At 35.0% G+C, this 26,396-nt stretch overlaps 1 long non-coding RNA gene and 1 pseudogene across 9 annotated transcripts in view; one reads left to right on the plus strand and one right to left on the minus strand.

The window, feature by feature from the left end:
- The window catches only part of LOC118530243 (uncharacterized), a 449,173-nt gene that overhangs the window by 204,061 nt on the left and 218,716 nt on the right, over window positions 1–26,396 (minus strand). For all 9 annotated transcript variants that reach the window (XR_013440655.1, XR_013440652.1, XR_013440653.1 and 6 more), the window contains one exon: window positions 17,338–17,536. This is a non-coding gene — a long non-coding RNA (uncharacterized LOC118530243). The remainder of the gene's footprint in view (window positions 1–17,337; window positions 17,537–26,396) is intronic.
- On the plus strand, window positions 15,995–16,491 carry LOC118542030 (ubiquitin-conjugating enzyme E2 variant 1 pseudogene; annotated as a pseudogene).

The following is a 26,396-nucleotide window of genomic DNA, read 5'->3' on the forward strand; positions in this document are numbered from 1 at the left end:
TCTGGATGGTATTCCTTCCCTTTGAAGTCCCAGACCCATATGCCCTATTTCTTAGTTCAGGATGCCATATATAATATACCTCATTTTGCCTATCTTTGGAATTTCCATGTCTATGTGGATTCCCTATAAGTACAAAATTAAATTTGATTTTCTATTAATCTGTTTTATGATTCTTAGTCCAGCTAGAAAGTCCTTGAAGGACAGGGGCGCCTGGGTGGCTCAGTCGTTAAGTGTCTGCCTTCGGCTCAGGTCATGATCCCAGGGTCCTGGGATCGAGCCCCACATCAGGCTCCCTGCTCGGCTGGAAGCCTGCTTCTCCCTCTCCCACTCCCCCTGCTTGTGTTCCCGCTCTCGCTGTCTCTCTCTCTCTATCAAAATAAATAAATAAATAAACCTTAAAAAAAAAGAATAATTATCTAGAAAGACCTTGAAAGACAGAGGATATTCTTCATACCCAATACAGGTCTATCAGGAATTGACTGATCAGTGCTAGTTAGGTCACAGGTTGCTTGATAGACCACTGCCATCCTCTAAAGGAAAGTGACCTTGCAATAACCAGCCCACTTTTTTGGTCCAATATAACTTCTTATTTCTGCTCCCTCCTAACTATAAATGTCTTACATTTTGTACAGCTCCTCAGAGCTCCTATCTGCCAAATTGGATGCTGATCAATTCATGAATCATTGAATAAAGCCAATAAGATCTTTAAACTCTACTCAGTTGAATTTTGTTTTCTAACAATATTATTCATTCATAAAAAGCCATTTAGAACACAGTCTAGCAATGTAAGGATTTCTCTCTTAAACTTGACACCTGTAACTTATCAAGAATAAATTTGGTAGTGTATGTGGTTTACTCCAAGTAAAGGAAGTCCAGGAAACCCATTTTCTGCTGAGAATCCTTCTCTTTTTTTTAAATCTATTATTCACATCTTATTCTTTTGAATGAGATATGATGACCACTAAAATTAACTCTTATAGTTGTAAATAGTGGCAAGATATAGGATGACCTATTAAAATATTTTCTGAAACTTAGCAGTGAAGTGATACATTTACTAGGTATTATTTACATTGTTAAACACTAACAGTTCTTCAACACTTGAATAACTAAATAATGATACGGTTTGCCATATGTTTCCATTTAATGAAGCCGTGTATTGATACTTAAATGCTTCATTAAGTCATAAGCTGCCAAAATAAGTAGTTTTTCTCTTGTCATAAATGTGACATGGTTTAACTAAGAAGTCTTGTCATTTTAAAAATTAAGAATGCTTTTATTCTGCATATGTTATAAGCAACATCTCACAATTTCAGGTTTAGATACAAAACATTTTTAGGAGGCTGACATTGTAGTTTGGGAATTTTTGTGCACAATTTTCTTGTCAGTAGAAGGTTGTATGAGTTGTTAAAACTATCATTTCATCATAAACTAAACAAAGTTTATATGCAATTTTCAAAAGCTTCTTGAAGTGACACCTGTTTCATTAATAATAATAAGCTAAAAAAAAAAGTCCTAGTCTGAGCTGTAAACACCAAATAAAAAACTGTAATTTCACCAAAATCATATTTTTTCAAGGCAGCAAGTTACCTTGAAAATGACAAGTTCAGAAAATGAGTTCAGATATTCTGAAAACACATGCGGCTTGGAACAGTAATATCAGATTTTGCCTTTCTATCTTTTCAATGAAATACCTAAGACTGACTTGATGTACAATCATAATGCTTAATTGGTATGTAAGGTCTAACTGGTGTTTATTTTGAGCAAAAATAAAGCTTTTAGATCTTGATATATTATTTTCTAGGAGATTAGTTTGGATGAGAGAAAGTTTAGGAATGAATAAATGATTATGTCAAGGTTGATTCATTAGATATGACTGCTCTTAAAGAAAACTGAAGCACAGTTGATTATATGTAACAATGGACAATGCAGTGTGTTTTTGTAAACCTTAGTTTGCAAAAGAAATGAGGCACTGCTATGTCTCTATACTTGAGTATTAACACATTTATATTATAACGAATATATTTGAACATATAGAAAATGTTACTTGAGTGGCGCCTGGGTGGCTCAGTATGTTAAGTGTCCAACTCTTGCTTTCGGCTCAGGTCATGATCTCAAAGTTGTAGGATGGAACCCTGCATCAGGCTCTGCGCTCAACTCAGAGTCTGCCTGTCCCTCTCCCTCTGCTCCTCCTTCCTCCTTCCCACCGCCACCCCCACCCCCACACGCACACAGGAGTGCATGCTCTCTTTCTCTAAAATTAATAAAAATCTTTTAAAAATACAATGGAATATTACTCAGCCATCAGAAAGGATGAATATCTACCATTTACATCGACATGGATGGAACTGAAGGCAATTATGCTAAGTGAAATAAGTCAATCAGAGAAAGACAATTATCATATGGTTTCACTCATATGTGGAACATAAGGAATAAGGCAGAGGACAATAGGAGAAGGGGGGAAAACTGAATGGGAAGAAGTCAGAGAGGGAGACAAACCATATGAGATTCTTGAATCCTGGAAATAAACTGAGGGTTGCGGAAAGGGAGGTGGGAAGGGGGCTGCGGCAACTGGGTGATGGGCATTAAAGAGGGCACATGATGTGATGAACATTAGGTGTTATATGCAACTCATGAATCATTGAATATTATATCAAAAACTAATGATGTACTATGCATTCCCTAACTGAATCTAAATTAAAAAAATTACATTCAAAACAAAAAGAAAAATAACAAAAAAAGAAAATGATACTTGAAATTTAAAAAATACAGAATTTGTAAACATAATTCAAGACTCTGAAGTTTGATCATGTCTTTTTCAAGTGGAATTAATGTAGCTTATTTTATTTTAGATCCAAAAAAATGTTTAAAAAATAAAGAAGTAAATATTTGTATTTAAATATAGGGGTCACATTTATCTTTTTTCACTTGTTCATTTCTTCATTATTATAAATCGTTCTTATATATCTGCTAATATGATAAGAAAATACAGTGTTTGCTTACAGAAAAAAATAGAAATATCTATATTCTATCTATCTACCATCTATCTATCTATGCATATATATGGAATAAAAACTAGGATGCCTATAAGATAGCCAGTAATATTAATATGAGTATAAGATGAGAAAATGTAGTAGGATATGTGGCTGAATGCATACTCTGCCTGAATGTATACAAATCAAAACAGGACATCAAACAAACAACACAACAGCCACAATATGTAAGCCAAACAAAAGATACTTACAATTTAAATTTAGGCCTAAAGTCCACCAATTTTTTTTTTTTTAAGATTTTATTTATTTATTTGACAGAGAAAGACACAGTGAGAGATGGAACACAAGCAGGGGGAGTGGGAGAGGGAGAAGCAGGCTTCCCGCCGAGCAGGGAGCCCGATGCGGGGCTCGATCCCAGGACCCTGGGATCATGACCTGAGCCGAAGGCAGACGTTTAACGACTGAGCCACTCAGGCGCCCCTAAAGTCCACCAATTTTTAACCCCTGCCATAGAGGTTTCCAATTAATACAACTAGAAATTAATAAACAATTTATTATTATAATTATATATCCAATGCTCTTTTCAATATACTATTCATTTCAATTATATTAAATAATTTTCATTTTTCCTACTTTTTCTCTTTTTCAGTTACCTCTCTTTCTATACCCTAGGGTCTGAAAGACCCATAAACTATAAAAATAAATGACAAACCACGGTGGAAAAAAAGCAACATTCTTTTGAATAGATAATAACATGTTTCTCAGTAAGAGTCAAATAGCATTCTTACAAAAGGATCTCAGAATGGTATCTCAAGTACTTCATTTTTTTTTGTTTGTTTCATTTGTAGAAACTGAAGGAGGTTTGTCAGCAAAGCCATTAAGACGGTGAATTCTGAATCTGGCTGTCCATTAGATCCATTAGAATTACCTGGGTTTTAAAACTATGGCTCCACTTTTGTTGATTCCAGTTCAGTAGGTAGGAAGTAATTCCTAGAATATGTATTTTAAGATGTTGTTAGGTAATTCTAATTAGAACCACTGGTCTAAGGCCTTGGTTATTCACAAGGTGATCCACGCACGATCTACCTGACAGCTTAGAAATGCATAATCTGAGGCCTCACCATAGATTTACCGAATCAGAACCTGATTTTCACAAGGTTTCCAGGTGATTCATGTGAACATTAAAGTATCAGGTACTCTGGATTAAAAATCAAGAAACCCTTTTGGAGCTAGATAGCCTCTGACTAGGACTATAAATAAAACTTGCTCTTGTTAGATTCCAAAGGTGACCAGAGACTGACTAAAGAGGACGAAAAGAGACCCAAGCCTTGAGACTGACATTGACCCCAGAATGCTCATGCGTTAGTTTACAATGAGAAATGACACCTGTCACAAAGTCCAGATTATTCAAATCAATATAGTTAACATCTTCTCTTCCAAAGGAGACAACTATATGAGAAGCCAAATCATAATCAGAAGAAATTTAGAGGATCTCACCCAAAGTTATTAGTGGGGATAGCTAGAGGAACTTTTCTAATGTAGCCACTGAATGAGAATAATTCTTCCAATGAAAATTCCTCCTCTGGACATTGTAAACTGTGTAGCAGCAAGGTTCTTTACCTACCCCCTCCTTGTCTGTGTACTCTTCTGTTATCTTCTGTGGATATTTTCATTTCTGTGTCTTTACCTGTATAATTTAATACTATTTTCTGGATCATATCTTTAATACTGATGGTTCTGCCTGTTAAAGATGCTTACAATTTACTGACTGCTTCTCAACTGTCAGGCATTATTTCATTTAGTAGTAGTATTCCCAGTTTTTGGATGAGAAAATCAAAAAATATAGAGATAAGTAAATTGCCCATTGTTCACAGCTAGTAAGTAATAGAGCTCAGCATTCAAGCACAAGGTTTTCTGAGTCTAAGCCCATAAAGCATAGCTTGGGGCAAACTCCTGTATTACCAAATGTAGAATTACCCCAAATCATCTGACTGAAAGAAATACTTATTTTGAATTATACACTTAACTCAGTGCTTTGGGGGCTGGTCACATTTCACCTAAGTGTTGTTTCCATAGTTTAAATTACATTTTTCATCATTCCAACATTTTGGGGAAATTCTGCAGTGTAATTCTGAAGTACTAACAAGTATTATCTTGTCCAAGGTTATTAAATGCTTACAAAATATTTATTTAGTAATGCTTTAGGTTGGATGAAGACATAGTTAAAGAATCTCAATAATTGGGCAAAATGAAAAGAATGCGATTAAGTTACTTCAGATTTATTTTTTTACTCTCTCCTTTGTGCTGTTGAGTTTAGCAATGAGGAATTTTAAAGAAGAGATCAGTGATGGATAATTAACTATTCTCTATTTTCTTGGTTCTGGGGTTTAAAAAATACGTTCTCAGCAACACAAATATTAATTAGATGCTAATTAATAATTTCACCCATGAAACATTTACAAAACAAATATGCAAACCCTCATAAACCAACTTGTACTCTAGTGATGATTAGGCTATCATTATATTCAGGAGCAATTCTGATGAATGCATAAGATTTTAAGAGTATGACCTAATGCTAATATAGTGAAAACTTAAAACATTTTTTTCTTGTGTTTCTCTCTGTAGTTCATAAGGATGACAATATATTTCTAAGTCTCATATTTAAACTACCTTTATACTTTATGATTTCATCTAATCTTTAAAATTATAGTTACCAATTAGATTTAGATCAATGGTTCTTTATATTTTTGGTTCATGAACTGCTTTCAGAATATAATGAAAGTTGTAAACCATTCAACAATAAGTAATGTACTGTCCATGTAAACAGAATTTTCCACACAATACAGTTAGTTCAGAAGCTTCTCTAAACTCATACATGCATTTCACATGTACAGCCCCTGATAAAAATGGGAATTAGTTTTATCACTAATGAGATATGTGATCATCAATAATTTACATTATATCTTAGGGTATATGATTCTTGATCCATAAAATTAGAGAGCTGATTGTTAAGGTATTTTCCACCTCTGAGAAAATGAATACTAAATTTACTCTTAAATATGGATACAATGATTGATTTTTTTAAAAAATAAACTTATCAACTTAGATGCCAGATGAATATTATCTTTTAAAGTGCTCACCTTGGGAGGCCATCTGCTTACTCTAGGGATAATGCAACATCACTCAAAAGAGGAAATAGTGCTCAAAATATTTTAAAAATCATCTTTTGTAATTGCCAGCCACAGAAGCTTTTTACAATCTAGTATCATGAAAACACTTTGTAGAGAGATTGCTGAGCAACTGTTGGGATTTTTTGAATTACCACTAAAAATCAGGAAGCTCCAGGAAACTGATGCTGGGCAAGATTCCCAATATTGTCGCAATAATAAAGATGTATGCATGATAGAATATGGACCCATGAGTTTGATACCAATTAGAGGTGAAATCTGGATTGTATTATAAGCACAGAGTTTCTAAACAATCATATGCCAGTAGTCAGAGGAAGTTAACCTAAAAGAAATTATGCCAAACAAGTTTCATTTCTTTTCCTGATAGGGTTGCTAGGTCAATTGATCAAAATTGCATTTCATCACAGTGTTAGATAATCTCTGCTGTACCAGGCTTAATAAGGGAAGGGGGAAATTTGGGTAAAATGATAACGTAATAAGTGGATTCATAACTTGAAAAAAGTATCTTCCATAACATGTTATTGGGCGCTGTATTTGGGCCTTCCTTAGCTATGATTCACATTGATGAGTTAGTGGTAATATAGATAACAATGAACTCTGCAGAAGAGCAAATCCAACAAATGATAGACAAAAACACATCTGAACACTTTAATAAAAGGAAAAATCAATTTTAGCATAGTATATATTTTTAAAGAATCAGTGTGCAACTTTGCACTTGAATCTAGACACCCATACAAAATCCAGGCATCCATCAAATATTCACTGGACAACTACTGAACGCCAAGAGCTGTGTCTCATGCTGTGTAATATCTTGGTACTTCCCAGCACAGAACGCAACAATTGGCATATAGTATTGTCCCTCAGGAAATTCAAAGTTCTATGTTGGAGGCTAAGTAATAAACAAACAGTAATAATACAAAAAATGGTAAGAGCCATTAATAACAGCATGCACATAGTGCTAGGGGAATAAAGAGCAAAGGGATTCTAACTCTGATTTAATGGGTGAATCAGAATATGCTTCACATAGGATGTGCTATTTCAGCTCTGTTAAATAGAAGTTTCTCAAATGGATAAGGAGAGGAGGACCAGAAGTCTGGTAGGGATGGCATTCCAGGCAAAGACAACACCTACCAAGATGTGGAAGCATGCTGTATTTAGGGGAACTGCAAGTAGTTCCAAGTAAATTCAGGGAGTAGAGAAAGTTTAAACTGGAAAGGGCAGATAACAATCAAGTAATGGAAGGATTTTTGTACATCCTATTAAAAAGTAGTGATTTTTTAAATGGGAAAAGCAGTAAAAGAGAACTAAATTTTAATTAATTCCTGTTCTATGGCAGGCATTCAACTAGATGCTTTTCACTCACTTACTCAAACCACTGTAACTGCTATTAATGGGAAAACCCCTTATTAGTGGGAATTATTCATATCCCCATTTTGCAGATAAGAAAACTGAAGCTCAAAAAGATTAAATAAATTGCTAAGGTTTAGTTTTTTTGTTTGAAAGATCACCATAGGGAATATTGGAAGAAGATGTATCCTGCATGGAAAGACAAGGAAATTATGAGCTTCATTTTGGTTATGTTGTTAAGACATCCAAACATTTCCAACTAACTATGGGATATCTTATGTGGGATGTGTTGACATACACAGCTGTGATGGCTATTGTTTTTGTCTAGTCAACCTCTTCTCCCCCTCCCGGTAACAGAGCCTACTTTTCCGCTTATTTGGTAAGAACACAATAATTTGAAATAACACAAAAAAATCACTCACGTTCCTACCCCCAAATATTGGTGCAAAAATGGACAATGATCCAGGCAGAACCAGTCAGGTTCTTCCTCACTAATTTTTCTGCTGTAGCCAAGAGGAAAGAGTGCCTCTTCCCTACTTTATCATGGAAGCAATAAAGTCACCATCACAAAACTGTCTGTAGCCATGTCTCCACTCTATGAAAAGAGTCAGAAAATGAAGATGACTACCATAAAGGTCCCACTGTAAATCCCAAAAGTCCCCCAAATTGATGTGATTCTGGAAGGTATTCCTTTGAGTCTTTGCTGTGCTTCAGTTTTTCCCAGTAAATTTCCTTTGTTGTCTAAGTCAATTTGCACTCTGCTTCTGTCACTTGCAGTCAAAAGTGTCCTAACTAAACACTAAATTCTAGCGTCTCTTCTTCCATTTCCAAGTGGAGGTTAGCTAGATTATTTCCAAAGACACACTGGCTTCTTGCCTTCAGCTGACTTTGCTCTAAGTCATTTGTTTTCAAAATCCAAACCCACCCTCAATGGAAATAGTTTGACACTAACCAGCTATCCCAGGAAAGAGGAGGCCTTTTTTTTTTTTTTTTAAATTTGTTTAGGCTGGGCCTTTTATTCCTGTGACTTATTCATCTTTATTTAAAAGCAAAACACAGATAACATAATTGGAATAACTATAGTGTGTCAGGTGACTACATTCAAAGGGGTATCATTCATTTCAATTGACTGATTTTGCTATCTTGTTGATTAAATTCAACTTAAAATTGAAGATCCTGAAACCAATATTACCCTATATGTTAAGTAACTAGAATTTAAATAAAAACTTGAAACAAAAAAATTTAAAAATAAAATTGAAGAAAAAAAGACACATAAATCAGATAACACATTAGGTACATTTTATATTTTATTCTCTTCCATTCCTCTTCTTTCTGTGTATGTATGTGCATGTATATATATGAGTATTTGTAAGTATGTAGGTATGTATATAATTTTTACGTTTTTCTTACTTTAGGTTTACACTCTTTTACTTTAAGTTTGTAAATATTTAACCTTTAAGCACCTCTCTAGAAATCACTCAACTAAAATTAATCTCTAGATTAAAAATATTTTTCTAATTTCTTCTCTTTAGTTACTGAAAAGTGTTTTTTCTATTGTATACGTTGAACTTTGGAACAGATTTTTTAAATTGTGACAGAAGTTTAACATTGTCAGCTTTATCAGTCATACTTTGATAAAAATGTCCTTTGGGTTTTCACACTTCTAAAATTTCCCTTAACATGCTTTAACTTCATTATAAGACTCTTCTATCATCAACTCTATTTCATGACCACTCTGTTTTAGATGCTAACTATATCAACAGGTTCTAATTATCCTTGTTAACACTTGTTTCTTTGCCTTCCAGGGACACTGCCATAATGTGGGTGGAGTGCATTTTGCTTACAATGCATCTCACCTTTCAGATTGTCATGCATATTGCATCTACTTATCTATCAATCTCCTATTTATTTATTTGAATTATATACGGCTTCCATTTGAAAAACACAAGGTACTACATATAAAATACTTTTTTCTCACTATGAGCATTAAACTACCTCCATAGCATAAACAGAAAATTATTGGATGGGATTTGGTTAAAAAGAATCAAGAGTGAGATTCAGTAAATGCACAAGGGGCTAACAGTTAAGTGAAAAAATAAATAAGAATAACAGTTTACTTAGAGGCATATCTAACCTAGGTCTCTGCCTTTTGAAATAAAAAATAACTCATAGGCTCCTTATACCTCGCCTAATAAAGTCAAACTTTTAAGCAAGGTACTGACTCACTGACATAAGCTTCCTTTCTAGTTCAGTCTCCTACTGAACCCAATCTCAGTCAGACTCCTTTACGCTTTCTTACCTGTTTATCTTTGTTAATGTGGTTCCATTTTCTAGAAAAATTTCACTCTGCCAAACTGCCAGACTTCAGAAATATCTACAAGTTTATCTTTACAGTATTTTGATACTTTCTCTATATTCAAATATGCTTTCCTTAGATAAAAAAAAAATGAGATTGAAATGGAGAGTAAGCAAGAGAAGTGAAATTTTAACACTAGTAACACTTGGTGACTTTCTTACTGAATTAGATACATTCTGCTTTGTAGGAGAAGTTGGTATATAAGGCTTACCTCATATCATGGGGTCTATTCATTATTTGTCTTTCTTTTTTTCCAAAGACATTTAAGATAACTTATAAAATAAATGACTTTTTTAAAAAAGATTTTATTTATTTATTGGACAGAGAGAGACAGCAAGAGAGGGAACACAAGCAGGGGGAGTGGGAGAGGGAGAAGCAGGCCTCCCGCAGAGCAGGGAGCCGGATGCGGGGCTCGATCCCAGGACCCTGGGATCATGACCTGAGCTGAAGGCAGATGCTTAATGACTGAGCCACCAAGGCGCCCCTAAAATAAATAACTTTTATTTTATCTTATTTTGAGTTCTTTTATTTATTTATTTATTTATTTATTTATTTATTACTAAATAGATGAGAGCCTTTCAGGGGATGTATAGAGATGAAAGCCCAAGTCTTATCGCCCCTTTTTCACTGAAATTATCCAGAGTACTAACAGAGGAGAAAATCGATGAAGAGGATTGTCATAGATGGGATAGGATACCATCTATATGACCCAAATATTCCTAAGAAATTCTTTCAGATCTAATACATGTGGGTCTAGTTAAATTGTGATTATCAAGGACATTTAAGACCTTTCCTTGCTAAAATTTATCTGGTTCATTAGACAAAAAGCAAACGCTGCCCTGAAAAAAAAAAATAAAATCTATTGATCAGGAGGAACAAGGATTGGGGACAACAGTGGGTATGACTATTCCAACTGGATTCTTTGCTTCCTAAATCAGCTCTTATAAAACCAGCCCTAAAGCAGACCTGTGTTCACACAGCAGGTATGTGCATCATAAAACCAGCAAAGGGATATGTACTAGCATACCTCTAGCTTGTATGTATACAGACCAGCAAAGGGATATGTACTAGCATACCTCTAGCTTGTATGTATACAGACAGGTAGGGCTTAGAAATGACAGTGCGGATGGGGCCCCTGGGTGGCAAGTTGGTTAAGTGTCCTCTTGGTTTTGGCTCAGGTCATGATCTCATGGGTCCTGAAATTGAGCCCTGCATGGGGCTTTGTGCTCAGCAGAGAGTCTGCTTAAGTTTCTCTCTGCTGCTTGCTTAGTTCTCTCTCTCTCTTTCTCAGATAAATAAATAAATCTTAAGGAAAAAAAAAAAGATGTGAGAGTGGGCACTGACGCAGAAGGAGACCACACTATTTAGGTAAATATTTTTTGGTGTTGTGTATCAGTAGCATGTCAAAGATTTTCTTCACTATCTATACATTAGTTACCCAACGAGAAAGCGCTGTTGTGAATAGCAAAAACAGAAAGGATTGTGAAAAGCTGCTTAGTGGGCCTGTTTCGGAGGGCCAGACCAAATATAAATATGGGTAGAAATAAGGATATGCAGCAGACTCAGCATTATCATCAATGAGACAAAAGAGAAGGGACATGCTGAAGAGCCCTGCTGGTAATGTCCACTTTTGTACTGCTTGGTGGTTGTAGGTTGGCTTCTAATGGAGCAGACTTAGTCATGCCAATCGCATCATGCAGATTCATGGCCAAGATAAAGTGAAAATATTTCCATCGGCCATGAGGGTAATAAAGGAAACTGCTCCTACTTTATATCAAACATTAAGACTGAACATACTTCTACTCTAATAAAAGTGAGTAAACAAAAACAATGAACAACTTGGTGCCTATACCAAAAATCTGCAAAATACGTGAAGGTAAATATAGCACTCAGGTTACAGTAGGAAAATATTTTCTAAAAATACTTAGTACAGGAAGAAGAATATTTGGTATTGAAAACTTTGCTTTATATAAAAAATATCAATAAAACATAGCCCTCTGAGATAAGATAAAGTTGAGAGGATAAGAAAATAGAGTTGAAGTGAACTACACACTTACTTCTCCTGTAGCCATACTTTGCATTTCTGTCTCCATCGTCCTTCACTCTCACCTCCACTCAGCCCTTTACTTTCAGGGAAGCTAATTCTATCCTTGAGTATAGGCATGTGGCTGATGCTTCAGGCCTAGCTTTACCAAAGCAATTTTATGCCCAGGTTATAGATGCTGATTTGGGTGGGCTCAGGGCTGGCTTCAAAGGGGGCAACGTGTGCAGTTACACGGGGTCGCTGTATTCAGAAGGGACTTGCACTAGGCTTAAGGCTCTGTTGTTGCCATCTTGAAATTCTTAATTCTATATTTGAACTTGTGTTTTGCAAGTCAAGTCAAGAAGACAATGAAGCATGTGTGGGAGCACAGCAGGTACCTGCTCTAAGTGTGTCTGCCACTAGTCGCATATAGCATCTGCAGCGTCTCATGAGCTGAGCACAAAACGCCCATGGCCCCATGATGTGTGGGAGTTCAGGAAGTCTCAAAGTTAGTGCAAGGTGTTTTGTATCTATGACTGAGTGAGAGCACTGACAGCCCCAAGAGGCCATGCTTTCCCTTTAAACCAGACTTTGCTCCAAACAGAAAGAAGGCAGTGGAGCCCTAAGAAATGATTAAGGAATCCATCATATCTTTTCTCACTCATGTAACTTCTCTTATTAGCCAACCACTTACATTAAAAATGATGATATAGAAAAATAAATTAGAAAGATAGAACAAGCCTTTCAGTCTTTTCCTTTCTTACTTATGAATACACTGAACGTAGAGCGATGGTAGAGTGTATACAGAGCAAGGGGGAAAAAAAATAGAGAGAGAGAGAGAGACCAACCAAGAAACAGACTCTTAATTATAGAGAACAAACTGATGGTTACCAGAGGGGATGTCAGTACGGGGATAGGTGAAATAGGTGATGGGGATTATGGAGTGCACTTATGCTCAGCACTGGGTGATGTACGGAAGTGCTGAATCACTATATTGTACACCTGAAACTAATATAACACTGTATGTTAACTATACTGGAATTAAAATAAAATAAATTTTTAAAAGATTAAAAAAAGAACTAAAATAAAAACATTGGTTTTGTGCAGGTTTTGACAATACTGGTAAGAATAAAATATGTATGCAAATACCACCTATAAATTGTGCAGTTTGGGTGATTTTGCATTAAATCTGTTAAATACTGCTCTATTTGCATTTAAGACTGGCATTGCACAATATAAAGATGAATGGTAAAATGCTTACTCATAATTTAAAGTTTTTATTTTTGTTTACTTAGAATCACATTCAATAGCAAATATAAAACCCCATGACAAATCAAGTAAAGACTACAGGAAAAATGAAAAAGCTTTATATTTTACCACACTTAATAGCATTTTTTAAATGACTTTTGAGCTCCTCATTTTCATTGTGCACTGAGCCCCACAAATTACATATCTAATATTGGGTAGGGAAGTATATAATCCAATTTGGGCCAAGAAGGTTATAGATGATGTTTGCTGAGAGCCACCAGGAGAAATGTTTCTTTGCCTTCCGAGTGTTTCTAGAAGAGATGCAACTTCTCTTTCCTTGGACATGTAGCTGCAGAAATATTGGGAAGTACTGAGACCCTAATTAGGATTTACCTTTGTATGAAGGTGACACTATCGGAGGGCAGATAAGAAATCAATAACACCAATAAATACCCATTGAATGGAAGACTAAATGAAGTCAACAGATCTTAAAAAGTTTGAGTAGGGTTTTTTTAAATAAAATTTGTTAACTGATATTGTACAATACTTAGATGAAAAGAGAGCTAGATATAAGTCAGAGGTAATTTAAATACAGAACTAAGAAAAAATTAGAAAATATTGTACAGAAGATAAAATGGTTTAACAGAATCAGAAACTGCATTAAAATAATAAAAAGAAAACTCCACAAGCTGGATAAAGCAAATCAATAATGTGAACAAACCTGAAGTGTTACCTGCAGATGCAGACAACGGCACAAGCTTAAAACAATGAGAGAAAGTTGATATAAAGGGTAGGTAACAGTTATCCAACATATTTATGATACCTTTTCTAACAATAATCTAAAATATTCTGAGTACAAAGAAGATCCAAATCCTTTCAAAAGAATTAATCAAGTTACAAGCGAAATTAGTAAAATAAATTAGCACTTGAAATAACCTGGTGATATTTTATATCTCAAGAATAAAGAAAGAATGTACAAGCATTGAAGCAGAGAAAAACAGATTATCTTCAAAAGAAGTAAAATCCAGCTACTCAGATTTCCCTTGCCAATAGTAAATGTCAGAAAACAGTGGAGCAATATAAAAATAGTTTTTAGGAAAAGAGTTATGGTTCAAGATTCCTAAACCCAGCCAAGTTGTGATTAGTATGTGAAGTCAACACAAACATACACTGCCATATATAAGACTCAGAAAGCTTTCTATCCATAGACTTACTAAAAAATATTTTTCAAAAATGCAATTCAGCCGACCTAACCATGAATCAATATAACCAGTGTCCCCAAGTCCTCTAAACTTTAAGATTACCCTCCTTATTAATGCTCAACTAAGTATTTTTAGAGATTCAATCCAGAGTGTGGAGGGAAGATAATGTTCTCCCAAATATTTCTTAGGATCCAAAAGATCTGTTTTATTACATAACTCCCTTTGAACTGTAGCTCTTGCCATCTCTTTCCCATATCTACATGGTATCCCAGATTTTTGCAGTCTGATTTATTTCAAAATAGGAATACAAATTTTTTTATTTCCCAAGCTTTTGCCAACACAAGATTATTACTCAAATGTAGTGACTAATAAAATTAAGGACTTGAGGGCTTCATAAAAGAATGGCAACACAAAAAAGAGAACCTACAATCCACAGTTATTTGTTCCTAAATTCCATTGTCCAGTTCCGCCCCTATGTTGCTGGGAATCTTCTCATCACAAATATTAGCCTAAAATCTGTTCCTACTCCGCAAGTTGTAAGGCTCAGCCCCGCTCTCACTTTGTATTTCAATCCAGGAAACCAAAATACCAGTTAACAGTAATTTCAGTACCTAAGGACATCTACTCTTTAATGTTTATTATTCATGCATTCAATCATAAAACAATTTTTATTTTTATTGTTCAATCTTGCCCTTAAAAATAGTTTTTTTTATCTCCCACTGCCTTCTTTTGGCCTAGCTAATCACTCAATATTTTTCCCCAAAGAGTATAAGTGTCCTTATCAAGTAGGTATACTTGCATTTAGACCTTTAGAAATCACACACACACACACACACACACACACACACCCTGCAGGTTCCTAATTAGATTTTCTTTACTGAGCTCAGTTACCTGTAGAATTCTTTGTTGTGGCTCATGTTCAAAACACTTCTGCTTTTACAGTCTTCCAAGATAGTACATAAATTAAATAAAAAAAAAAAACCTATTTGGAATTCTACTCTACTTTGGCAATGTGATCCAAAGAAGATATTTGTTCCCTCCCTTAATAAACTATAGGAATAAAGGCTCTTTCAACTATTTTTATCATTATAAATAATGCTGGCACAAAGAAGTTATTTTATTCTTTGCATTGATAAATACAGAATACAGATTTAAGTTTGTAGTTGGTAGAACTGCTAGGAAAAAGGATGTGTATTTTTCAGTAGAGAAAAACAAAGGAAACATGATCCTTATTAGTAAATACAGAAACATCAAGAGATTATAAACAAAAAGGACAAGATAAGATGACTAATACCAAACATACCAGCTATAACAAAAAACTTTCAAATAGGGTAAAAATTAAAACCCAATTCTGGGCTGTGTCGAAAAAAACCAAAAAAACAAAACAAAAAAAAACCCTGAAAAACAAGTAGGAGAAGGACCTAAGCTACAATGTATCCACATCAGGAAACATGTAGCAATTAAAAAGAATTTGGTTATGTTACCTATTCTATTCATTCAAACATGGAATGTTCTTCAAGACATAGTCGATTAAAAATCAAAGTATAGTATCTAAGGCATACTTTCATTTATTTAACACAAAACAAAACTCTGTATTTCATATGTACAAATATATGTAGGCAAATAACCCATTTAGAGAGATGACAGGTGTTACGTCTAAAGAGGGGACTAGAGACGCAAGATGGCAGCCACCACGGGCTCGGACAATTTATGAAAACCGAATATACAGCCTTAAAATAGAATGTGGACCTAAATACCCAGAAGCACCCCCCTTTGTAAGATTTGTAACAAAAATTAATATGAATGGAGTTAATAGTTCTAATGGAGTGGTGGACCCAAGAGCCATATCAGTGCTAGCAAAATGGCAGAATTCATATAGCATCAAGGTTGTCCTGCAAGAGCTCCGGCGCCTAATGATGTCTAGGAAAACATGAAACTCCCTCAGCCGCCTGAAGGACAGTGTTACAGCAATTAATCAAAAAGAGAAACCACAGGCCCTCCCCCCGCCCCCCCCCATTCGATTTAAACAGTCATTTTCCACAGTAGTACATTTTCTAGAAACGTCTTGTAGACTTCAAAGTACTGGAAAGGAAGCTCCCATTCAAAGGCAATTTATCTTAAGATACTGTAAACGATACTAATTTTTTGTCCATTTGAAATATAAAAGTTGTGCTATAACAAAAAATAAATAAATAAATAAAGAGGGGACTAGAACTAAGTGGGATTCAAGGGGGCATTCATTGGATATGTATTGTTTCTATTTTTTTACAGAGAGAATTTATTTACCTCTTATATTTAAACTTACAAATACATTAAAAAATTTTAAATAGGGACAACAATGCCTATTATTGCTTGAATTAGAAGACTCGTTATTTTAAAATGTTATTGTTCCTTCTAAATGAATTTATAAAATAATGTAATTCCAATCTGAATAGTAACATGATTTTTTGTTTTGCATTTACATTGTTTCTACTTTTTTTTTCACAGTTAAAAACGTCTGTAAATTATTCTCATTGACCCTTGACTCTGGAGAGAGGACTTGGCGATGAATTCTCTAACATGGAACTTCAAGCTTAATGTTACCCCAATAGGAAATCTTCCTTTGATGCTCAAACAATAGTTCCCCTGTGACAAATGGAGGAGGTGGCTTTTTCTCAAACTATCTATTGTCAGAGATGGAACTTTGTGCTAAGAGAGCATCTTCATCTCTATGGTACAAATTCTGTGCCTTTCACCAGTAGGTGGTTTGTTTTGTTTTTTAATTCTGTCTGTATTGTTCTCAACAATTCAAAGGTATATTTTCTCTTCCCACATCAATTTTTCATCTTTATTTTCATTTAGAGGCAAAAGAATATATTTATCCCCCTCAGTAATTTTCTGGATATAAAGCAATAAAGTATATTCTCTCACTTAGTACTTCTAAGACATATAGGCAACATAATTGAATCAAAAGAGATTTGGTGAAACATGCAGTAGGTCTTACCTTTCTATTAAACAAGAAGTAAAATGACCATTTGACTGATGAACTGGGGAGAACTGATCCTGTGTCACCATATCCAGGGAATGTTAAGAAGCAGATTAAGAAGCAGACATAGGTTCAGGTCCAAGGTGGCAATGTAGGAAGATCCTGAACCTCCCTCCCTCCAGGAACACATCTACAGCTACATATGGAACAATTTCCTCTGGAAAACAAAACAAAAAAAAACCTTAAAAACTAGCAGAGTGACTCCTTCACTTAGAGGTTAACATGAAAAAAACCACACTGAAGCAGATAGGAAAGGCTGAGAAACAATCTTGCCATAATTTCCCCCACCCTGCCCTGTGGCCTTTAAGTCCTGCACCTGGGAGGCAGCCCCCAAAATGTCTGGCTCTGAAGACCAACAGGGCTTGCGCCCCAGAGATCCATGGTCTGTGGTGAACTGAGGTGAGGGACCTATTAAAGGGCCCTCGCACAGACTCACTGGCCCCAGGGCTCAGCGCAAAAGCAGCCCTTTGAAAACTACCCAGACTATGTGAAAGAGGCTCACTTGCTAATTTTAAACCATCAGACAGAGGCAGAGGGGATACTCTCTGGGGGGAAGGAGGCTGGTGGAAGCCAGCGTTGCGCTCTCTGTCTGCCTTGTGAAAGCTGGCGGGTGCCATCTCTTTTCCCCTTTTCTCTTTTTTGGCAGGTGCTATCTTTGCAGTCCCCATCTACATCCCTCCAGCTGGAGGGCACCATCTTAACACTCTCCCTTGCCACACTACAGATGGCCAGTGTCTCCCAGAAAGGAGCCCCAATTTTTATGACTGCTGCCCAGGGCATACCTTTACATTTCCTGGTTCTGGTGGCCATTGGAGCTTACACTTGTGGTCCCACAGGACTGTATATATTTGCATTCTTTATTTAAATAAATTTTTTATTCAAGTATAATTAACATACAGTGTTATATTAGTTTCAGATATACAATATAATGATTCAACAATTCTATACATTTCTCAGAGCTCATCAAGATAAGTGTACTCTTAAACTTTTTTTTTGAGATAGAATGGGGGAGGGGCAGAGGGAGAGGGAGAGGGAGAGAATCATAAGTAGGCTCCACCCCCAGCACAGAGCCCGACATGGGGCTCGATCTCACAACCCTGAGATTATGACTTGGGCCAAAATCAAGTCAGATGCTTAACTGATTGAGCCATCCAGGCTCCCCAGGATAAGTGTACTCATAATTATATTTGCATTCTTTAAAAGCTGCTGCCTGAGAGTCTGGCTTCCAATCAGCCTCAATCTAGATACTGACTGAGATCCTCCTCTTTGAGACACTGACTGGTCTTGGTACACCCTCAACTACTGGGAGCTATTAAAAATAAAATAGGCTGCTTTGACAATTACAAAGGCTTGAGAGACAACCAAGAACTATGACAGGGTTGAAGGGTAGGTTCATCTCCTACATGAGGCTATTTTAAGACCGGGAGAGATGGCTATTTCATCTAATGCATAAAAACCAACACAGAGAGTCAAGCAAACTGAAGGAACAGAGGTGAATGTTCCAAAAAAAGAACAAGATAAAACTTCAGGGGAGGGGTGGGAAACTTAATGAAACAGATAAGTGATAGTACAGTGTTGAATGGCAGTGATGAGAGTAATATCCTTGTCTTGTTCCTGATCTAAGGAAGAAAATAGTCATTCTTTTACCATCAAGTATGATGTTTATTTTTTTAAGATTTTATTTATTTGTCAGAGATAGAATGAGAGTGAGCATAAGCAGGGGGAATGGCAGGCAGAGGGAGAAGCAGGCTCCCCGCTGAGCAAGGAGCCCAATGCCGGACTCGATTCCAGGACCCTGGAATCATGACCTGAGCCAAAGGCAGACACTTAACGACTGAGCCACCCAGGTGTCCCAAGTATGATGTTTATTAAACATAACCTGATTTTCCTAAGATAAACCCACTACGCCATGTATAATCCTTTATGTATATTGTTGGATTCCATTTGCTAAGATTTTATAAAGAGTTGTGTCCATATTCATGAAGAACAATGGAATGTAGTTTTTCTTACATTTTTCTGTTTTTGGAATAAGCCTAATGCTCCCTGTGGAATGAGTTGGAAAGTATTTATTCCTTTTCAATTTTCTGGAAGTTTGTGTAGAATTGGTTTTATTTCTTCCTTGGTTGAATTAAAAAGTAAAGCCATTTGGGCTTGGGCCTTTCTTTTCTTTTTTGGAAGGGTTTTATCTACAAATTTAATTTTTAACAACAGATACGTCTATTGGGGCAATCTATTTCTTGAAAGAACTTTGGTAGTGTGTCTTTAGAGCAATTTATCCATTTCATACAACTTTTAAAATTAATTAGCATAAAGTTGTTCATATTATTTTATTATCGTTTTAATATCTGTAGTGATATCTGTCATTTCTCATTCCTGATAATTAGTAATTTCCATTTTCTCTATTCTTACTTTTTTTCTGGGGTTTTAAGGCTTATGATTTTATTAATCATCTCAAAGAAGCAGCTTTTGATCTCATGAGTTTTTCTTTCTTTTTTTTTTAAGATTTTATTTATTTATTTGAGAGAGAGAGAGAGAATGAGAGAGAGAACATGAGAGGGGGAGGGTTACAGGGAGAAGAAGACTCCCTGCTGAGCAGGGAGCCCGATGTGGGACTCGATCCCGGGACTCCAGGATCATGACCTGAGCCGAAGGCAGTCACTTAACCAACTGAGCCACCCAGGCGCCCCTCATGAGTTTTTCTTTATGTCTTTTCTATTTTCTGTTTCATTCAGTTCATCTCTTAGTTTTCTTTTTTTTTTTTTTCATTTGCTTATTTGGAGTTTAGTTTGCTCTTCTTTTTCTAGTTTCAAGAGGTGGGACTGAGGTCATTGTTTTTAGACCATTGTTCTTTCCTTCTGAGAATTATTTTACCTATATCCCACCAATTTTGACAGATTGTTTTCATTTTCATTTAGTTCCAAACATTTTATAATTTTCCTTTGACCAATGAGTTATTTAGAAGTGTTCAGTTTTCAAATATTTGAGGATTTTCCAGATACCTTTTTTGGACTGATTTCTAATTTGATAACATGTGGTCACAGAACAAACTTTCTATGATTTGACTCCTCTTAAATGTAATGAAACTTATTTTATGGCCCAGAATATGAACTTAGTAAATGTTTTACATGTATTTGAAAAAGTTCTGTTTCTGAGTGTATTGTTCTATACAGGCCAGCTAGTTCTGGCTGGTGGATGGCGTATTTCTGGTTGGTTGATCAAGTCTTCCTTATACTTGTTGATTTTGTTTCTACTTATCTCAATTATATAGAGAGATCTGTTACGTTTATGACTATATTTGCGGACTTGTCTATTTCTGTTTCCACGTCCATTAGTTTTGGCTTCATGCATTTTGAAGCTCAGTTATTAGATATATACACTAAGGATTGTTACTAAATGAATCAATCACTTATCATTATTACTCTCTTTACCCTTGCTCATATCCATGTTCTGACATCTAACTTGGCTGATGTTAATATAGCCACTTCAGGTTTCCTTTGTTTAGTGATGGCATAGTATGTATATTTCCAGCCTTTTATTTTTTGTCTATGTGTGTCTTCATACCAACTAATGAATCATTAAACACTACATCAAAAACTAATGAGGTACTATACAGTGCTAACTGAACATAATAAAAAAAATAAAGAAAAAAATATTCACTGAGCACCAACCAAAAAGGAAAGAAAGAAAGAAAGAAAGAAAGAAAGAAAGAAAGAACACTGTAAAAAAAATAAAGTGAATTGTAGATTCACAGTAAACACATAAGTGTTTTTTAGGGTGGGGGCATAGGCAAATCTACGTGGAGTGCCTCCCAATGTTTTAAAATCATGGTAAATTAAAGGGAAAATGGTTGTTTTATTGATTCCTTCATCCTCTGGGCCAGTAGGGGATTGATAACATACTGTAACCCAGAAAAGGAACATGGGTTAAAACTCTTAAACCAAAAACTGTGTGATTTCCACCTTAAATTATGAGAAGTCTGTTGGTTCCATTTCCTGAAACAAAGAAATCTGGAAGCAAGGTTGTCAGGGAGAGGTAACAGAAACTGTGGGGTCTTTTGTTTTGACCCCTGCAAGAGTGAGTAGGTTTGGTTTTTTCTATACAGGACTAGATAATAAATATTTTAGGCTTTGCAGACCATGCCATCTCTGTTGCAACTACTCAACTCTGCCACTGTAATGTAGAATCATCCATAAATAACACCTAAAGGAATGAGCATGGCTGTGTTCCAATTAAACTTTATTTATGGTCACTGACATTCAAATTTCACATAATTTTCACATGCCACAAAATATTAATCTTGTTTTGATTTTTCAACCTTTTAAAGTATAGAACTCATTCTTAGCTCAAAAAGGTAGTGGGTCAGATTTGCCCAGTAGGCCAGAGTTTGTGGACTCTTGCACTAGAATGACAAGTTAATTGCTTCATAGAATGATAAGGAATAACCATATCCGGAGGACAACAGGTAGAGTCAGAATCAGAGATAGGAAGATTATGACAACATCAGGGCTGTGAAGAGGGAGAGATGACATGGAAAGGAATGGAATCAAAGGGAAAAATTCTTTGCAAATATAAGTTTTCCCTATAAAAAAGTGAGTCAGAGTATCATACAGGTCTCCATGGCACTATACTTTCCTTGCTTCCCAGAAGCCTCAACCTCTGCTCAGAGAAACACTATCTCATGTACTCAAGGGATCTGCTAGACCACCCTTTGTGATCTGCAGACCAAATATCATAGTTGGCTTCATATTTTCCTTCTTTCAGCAACCTCAGGTACAAAAATCAACTAGAGATAGTTCTTCTAAAAGCTATGAATCTTAGCTCTCAAAAGATTGCAAGGATCATTCTTTTTTTCCCCAGAGGACTTAGATGTTCAACATCATACTTAAAAAATTTTAAGTCAGAGACCAAAGCAGAATTTTCTTTTAAATATCAGTTTAAATGTTTCTTTCTATCTAACCCCTCAATTCCCATGTACTCTTCTTTGCCCTGCTATCATTTGGCCTTAAGGGAAACTAAAGAAGAAAAAAAGAGTTGACAAAAACAGATTTGGAATTTTGTAATAGCAGGTGGCAGAGAGTAGAAATAAAGAGGCCAAAATTACCAGATCCTTCTCTATCTTTTTGTCCCCCACCCATACCCCCCGATTTTGTCTCATGATAAAATCTAGTACATTAAAATAAAGATGGAGTGCTTTGGCCTTTAGGTTTGATGGGACAATGTGTTCGGGTTTTTAAAATTAAGCTAAACTCATGGCCCTAGAGGTTTTTAAAAATTATTAAATCAGTTTTTTTGAAATACTGTAAATTTATTTAAATTTCTGTGTGTGCTGTGTGATATTTCTGGTTCTCGTTCACACTTAAAGCTCTCATTGAGAATAAAACAGTTTTCTGCACTAAACTGTAACATGATTTGGCATTTATATATCCTGTAGGAGAGAGTGAAACACTACCTGCTTTAAATTGTGATTTCTAGGAGGGTTTCTGGATATAGTAAAGCCTCAGATACCAGAAAAAATAAAATAAAGATTTTGAAATTGCCTTGCCAAGGCTAAGATTCATATGTCTATTTTTACTCAACACCAAATAAAGGTACCATTTCTAATCCAAGAACTTCACTCTGCTGTCTTCTAGCATATTGACATTTTCCACAGGCATTTCTTGCTTTGCTTGATGTATTTTTTCTAGTTTTCCTTAATATGATATATGAGAATTTTAGTTGCTAAGTATAGATATCAAAAATTTTAAATTATGGTTAAATTGTGGCTAGTCAGCACACTGTGAAAGGTGATTTACTATTTTCAAAGCTTTATTGTACTTGACTTTGATTAAAAAAATAATCTAAATAAAATTTCAAGAACAATTCAGATAATTTTTTTTTAAGTTGTACGATAAAGCAGTGCTCTGAACGTAATATTAAACAGAACTTTTCCAATACTGTAAGAGATCTCCATTGCCTTCCATATGTAGCTGGAAAAAGAATAGTTTTGGTCAAAAGATTTAATTTTCCTATAGCTAAAACATGCTGAAGAATAGCATGATTTCTCTAAGTGCTAAGTTTATTTAATTATTTTGAGGTATTTTGTACATTATAATTCAACTCCAAATTAAAGTAATTCATCCCATTGTGTTTTCAACCATCTGAGGTCAAATTACATCTTTCATAATTATTTTGTATTCATAGGTTATTACTTTCTAAGATTACTTACTTGGTTTCAAAATAGAAAACATGGTTACACAGACATGATTACTATGAAAAGAAGATTTTTAAATATTTGATTTCACAAATTCATGAGAAGGTAAAATTTTCATTTTGTTTTGGTTTTCCATTTGCTTCACTTAAATTTTCCCAAATTATGCCAAAAATATTTTCTGGTATTATAATAAATGTCATTTCTGATATTTCAGTGATATCTGTGGTGTAATCTTTACTTTGCCCTACATTTTTTTTTCATGAAACATAAGTAAGAGGAATTCTCACTTTATGAGTAACATATACTTTACCCAGTGAAACACTCAACTGAAGGATGCTGCTAAAGCCAATAGCTTTGAAAGTTTAGGAGAAAATGATTAGAAACTGATCTGAGCAAAACTAACAATATCAGAGTAATAAATTAGGATAAAATAACCAGATCTATCCATGCTTATTCTGCAGAACATCATCTCCTAACATTTACAAAAACACTTAAGCTCTATTCTTGGATTAAGTGACATGTCTGCATTTTACCACTTGTTTAGAATGGACCATTGGTTATATCAATTTCCCAGGATGATTAGACTAAAACCCCCAAATCCAGTCTCAATAACAGCCCTGTTATTCCTATATATCCCATAATCCTAAAAGGAAACACAGAGGTAAAGGTTACAAAAGTGTTTTCTCTGCCACACCATGAAATCTGTCCTACTTGCAAGTGAAAAGACTCCTGTAGGACCCTTTCTTGCCATCAAGAATCCAAATTAGCAACAGCTTGCAATGATAATCAGTTCATTTCAGTGTACTCAAAATGGGCTCATTATTATTAATTTTTGCCAACTCCCAAGCAATTCATGAACCATTTTTAGATTTTCAAAAAGCAGTTCATGAATCAGACAAAAAAAATTTAAAAGGAACCCATCCCACAATGAGATGATGACTCAGAGTCCTTTGCTGTAGCTGTGTCAACTGCCGAGCATTTGAAATCTGATGAGGATGGGGCTGATGGAGAAAAGGCCATGATGAGCATGAAACAATGTGTTGAATTTACATGTTAAAACTTCTTGTTGGTTTTGGCAATTTTTGCTGAGGATTATTGAGAAATCCATAACATCTGGATGTGGGGGAGAAGCTCCACTAAAATGATGAAGTTTATATTGGTCGACAAGACTATAAATGGAAAAGAAAGTAGTTTCTTAACACAGCTGTTTCCAATTTTGTTAACATTTTAGGCCAAATTCATTTGAAAAAAAAAGAAATAACATAAAACTCTAATGTTTGAGATACACTTTACAAGTCTGATTTAATGTACACATGCTGAAGACATTCTTGACTCAAACTAATATATCCAGAGATGGACAAATGAACCAGTGGTCTAAGTCTAGGCCCTAAACCTGCCTTTGAAATGGACACTAGCAAGCCATTTTGCCAAGAAATTTGGATTTCAAAGTCAAATAATCCCTTTAGGTTAATTTGTTTTTAAGTGAAATAAAACCACCAGATTCCTGGCACTGTCTTATGTTTCAATACATATCATATCTTGCATGTCTTAAAATAACTGAAGGGACAGATCATTAATTGAATTTCAAATGAATTAGATATTCTCCATTCTTCCCACTGACTGGGTGACTTCTTATTCATCACCCCTTATTCTTTCTGCACTTTATTTTCTCCCTCTGTAAGATGAAAATTACATAAGACAAATAAAATACATGCAAACATATTTTATGTTCTTGAAAGGAACACGGCATAAGTCGAATACAAATATATATATATATATATATACACAAATGTACACATTCCTACACAAATATATTTATTTATTTAAATCAATGCTCTCTTTGGCTTCTAAATTCTCATTTTCCTATTATTAGCTTTCTGACTTCGCTTTTCTCATATTTTAGCAGAAAAACTATGGCAAACATTAAAAAATTTTCTATTCCACTTTCTCTTTGCCTCTTATTTCCTTCTTTTCCTTTCCTTTCACTTTTCCTCTATTGAGGTCTTCAAATACCTTTCCAGTGTCTTACACAAAGAATAAAAGCAAAATAGAAAGCTCAAAGACAAATAGGCCTTCCTATGATTTTCATTTATGAACCTCTGAAGTCATTATGCAGTTGAATAAAATGGGAGCAGCATCTTTGTAAAATGTTCGATTAGCTTGTTGATGCTTTTTGGCTAGAGATGACTCTTAAATATTGATGACAATTATAATCTACTTCCTATGCTTTTTTTTTTTTAGAATTCAAGATTTGGTAGTGGCATGAACATACCAATATCAGATAGATTTGTTAATTCTCCTTGACATAAGTAAAGTCTGGGATAGCAAGATGTTTTAAAGATCATCAACAATATGATCAATACAGATTGCCAAAATCAATTCTGGAGTCTGACTCTGCCTGCTGTGAGCAGTTGTCACAATGTTCTTTGAGAAAATTGGCAAGAAATGATAAGGATTCTGTCAACAGACACCCATCAATAGAAAATAATCCCCCTGAAGAAATATTGCACTCTTTTTGCCTTTTCCTTACAAATAGGTCATAAATAAGGAAAGTCTGCTTAAACCTTGTAATTAATCAAGTTTATATAAAAGACCTTATATCAGATCTTTGTTATAAATAGATAAAAACATTAAGTGGGAAAATGTATTTCTCAATTTATAGAGTACTCAGAAGCAGTACCTACTATATGAAGTCTCTGTAAGTAATTTTTTAATTCAGTGAGATCCCTTCTATAGGTAGGAAGTTTAACACTTTGGGTAGCTTGTTGCTTGACTTTGGTGAGTATCATTTTTTTCTAAATTTCATAGGTTTCCCACACCTAAAAGC

Source organism: Halichoerus grypus, chromosome 8 (assembly GCF_964656455.1).
Source record: "Halichoerus grypus chromosome 8, mHalGry1.hap1.1, whole genome shotgun sequence".
Classification (NCBI taxonomy): Eukaryota; Metazoa; Chordata; class Mammalia; order Carnivora; family Phocidae; genus Halichoerus; species Halichoerus grypus.